Source organism: Arachis ipaensis, chromosome B2, assembly GCF_059453495.1.
Source record: "Arachis ipaensis isolate K30076 ecotype BB chromosome B2, ASM5945349v1, whole genome shotgun sequence".
In the NCBI taxonomy this organism is placed as follows: Eukaryota; Viridiplantae; Streptophyta; class Magnoliopsida; order Fabales; family Fabaceae; genus Arachis; species Arachis ipaensis.
In genome coordinates, this window is record NC_142437.1 from 65,188,595 (window position 1) to 65,192,134 (window position 3,540).

Consider the following 3,540-nt stretch of genomic DNA (forward strand, 5'->3'; position numbering starts at 1 on the left):
TTGGGCCTTCTAATCCGAAGCAAAGTATGGGCTATTATATATTGCTGGAAAGCTCTGGAAGTCATCTTTCCTTATCGATTAATAACTCTTCATTTGGACTTCTATAGCTCTAAAAAAGCTCTTCCGAGTGCAAGGAGGTCAGATCTGGACAGCATCTGCAGTGCTTTCTCTGTCTTTGAATCAAACTTTTGCTCCAGCTCTTTAATTTTAGCCAAAAATTTTACAAAAACACACAAACTCAAAGTAGAATCCGAAAATGTGAATTTAACACTAAAACCTGTAAAAAATTAATAAAAACTAAACAAAACATACTAAAAACTATATAAAAACTATGCCAAAAAATGTATAAAATATCCGCACATCAGATACCCCCATTGAGCAAATTTTATATATGAGAAAAAGATATGCGTAGACTCTTAGGGATGCGTGACGATGGATAGTCCAGGGTTTAGCAGCCGGACTTATCGGGTTGGCTTGATAACTGACAGATGAGACTTATCAGCCATAGGATAGGCATACATCATATGCATATTGTTGAATTGCTTGCTTGTGCATTAATATGGAACACCACAGTGAATTTAATATGCTTAATTATTATATTTGTTATCTGCAGTACTTGTATTCTACCTATGATTGTCATTGTCTGCTTGTTTGTCTGTGCGGTTTCACCGGTATTGGAGGATCAGAGTAAAGGTGGAGGATTTGAGGATTGTAGTTTGGTTTTGGTTAAGTTAGAACCTCAGAAGACCACCCGTTTATGGTTTCTATTTTAGTTCTTTAAGTTTTATAATCTGAGTGTCGGAGTTCTAGGATTTCCTCTGGCTCTTCTGGGACCTTATATCTTATGTATGCGGCACCTTTACCATGCTGAGAACCCCCGATTCTCATTCTATACAGATATTTGTATCTTTTAGATGTAGGTCGAAAGGCATCTCGCTAGACGTCTGGAGTTTCTGCAGCGAAGTGGATCTTTTGGGACATTATTTTGTGTACTGTTTATAGATGACCTTACGTATAGAACTCTCTTAATAACTTGTTTTACTTTTGTGCCTCTTAGAGGTGTATGGAGAACTAGGGTTACTTTTGTATATTTTGGGTTATGAGTTTCACATATATGTATGTAAATATTCTCCGGCTAGCCTTAGCTTCGCAGGCTGAGTTAGGAGCTTGTTATTTTGTACTCTTGACCTTCTATTCTCACTTTTTACATATATATGTTTATGCACCTTAGCTTTCTTCGTACACAAGAAATCCTTACTCTTTAGTGTGGCGCTTTTAATTTTGCGATGTTGTTTTACCTATCCTTCAAGGCTCCTCATATATTATATTCTTTCAGGTATTATACGTATATATGTTTTATTTTAGAGGTCGTAATACCATACCACTTCTGCTTTACAACTTAATCATAAAGCTCTGTGTGGTAGAGTGTTACATTATGGTATCAGAGCTGTTTGTTCCTGTAGAGCCTAAGGAACGGACTGTCTATGCATCTGTACATTCTTAGTGTGTGTGTCTATGTGCCACTAGGATATCTAACTGATATATGTAGCATAAACATTCATGAGCATGCTTTTGGGACTTTGAAGCACTAGGCTTGCGATATTGAGACTGATCAACTTGGTATCACTTGTTTGGTGTGTATAAAAACCAGATGGTGCCTCGTGGACACGGTCGGGGGCAAGGCAGAGGTAAATTAGGAAATGCAAGTCCTGAATCAGTAGAGAATAAACCTGTAGACTTTATGACTGCCCTAGAAAATATGGCTGCGGCTATGCAGGTGATAGCCGAGGCGTTGGAAAATCAGATGAACAACGGGAATAATGGGAACAATGGTGAAGAGGGATGATGAATGACCAAAAGCATGGGGTTGGATTTTCACACTAAAAATAGAATTTGTCCATTGCAAGTATAGTCCAAATCCAACCATTGATCATCAATCAAATTATCATTCTAAAGATTGTCACAATCAATACAAATTAACCGGGAGTTTTAAATCCCGGGCCGTCTTCCCTAGGAACTAATGCCAATAAGTGCACCATTTTGGTTATAAAGATCAAAGGGGGTTTTCAATGGTTGAGATCAAACAAAATAAAGGAATTAAAGAACAATCCAAAATTGCAATTGATAAAGTAATAAAAGAACAAAATAACTATGTATGTAATATAGACAAGTAAGGCCATAAAATGATGGAAAAATGGTTTAAAACATAAATGAAACCTTGACTTGGGATGAGTCATGGAATCCCTTCCTTATCATAACCACAACTATGATAATTATGATGGATTAATCTCACTAAGTCAACCCTCACATCGGAGAGTAAGTTAAATGAGCATAAGTGTTCTTAACCCACAAGTCCTAAATTGCTTGCTAATTACCTTAGCAACAAATTAGCGTTAGTGGGAATAAGAATAATTAACAACCCAAGGATTATCACTAAATGTTGGATATTATGGCTCTAGTAATCCATAAACTCATTTTCCCCAAGCCAAGGGGTGGAAATTACCCCATAATCAAAATTGGCATTTCATCAAACACCTAATATGCATAATCATAAAATATGGAAAATTTGGTAAATTAATGAAAGCTATGAATCACAAATGCTCAAAATCAATAAAAGCAACTCAAAAAAATATGCAATAATCATCAAACATCAAATTAACCAACTAGAATCCAAAATTACAAAACTATGTATATATTGCCAAGAGAAATAAAAATAAAAGAAAGTGAAGAACAAGTGTAGTAATTAAAAGAGAAATTAAAGAAATACTTATAATGCAATTGCTATAATCCAAAATCAAACTTGAAGTATAAAATGCTACAAACCCTAATTAGAACCCTAATAGAGAATTTTTTATACTATTCTACTCCTACTCCTATTATGAGTTTCTACCGTACAAGTGAGATCTCTTTGTTATATGTTGATATGCCCTTAATATAGCCTCTCAAACCAGCCTTCAGCACTTCAGAAATGGGCCTAGAGACCCTCCAAAACCACACAACACGTGACTTTTTAATGGATGCATGCACTGGTACCTGTGCGGACACACAGATGTGTGCGTCCGCACACTTCGCCGAATTTGCACTCGTGCGTACGCACAGAGGGTTGTGCGCACGCACACTTCGCGATACTCTGGATTCGCTCTGCTTGAGTTCTTGTGTGTATGCACAGATTGTTGTGCGCACGCACGCATGCTGATTTCCTTCTTGTGCGTACGCACGCTTGCTTGTGCGTACGCACACATGGCTGTGTGCTTCCTCCTTGTTTTTTTCATGTTTTGTCTCTTTGTACATGCTTCCTTAAACTTCTACCAAACCATTCTTGCCTCTAGGTCCTGAAATCACTCAACAAACATATCACAGCATCGAATGGAATAAAAGTGGGATTAAATTGCTTAATTTAAGCACAAAAACGCATGTTTTTACATTTAGGTTCAATTTAGGGATCAAACACAACAAATATGCTATTTTGGTACTTAAGTGTGAGTTTATGTGATAAAATTCATCCAAATCAAGCTAAAATATATCGGAAAATATGGACTC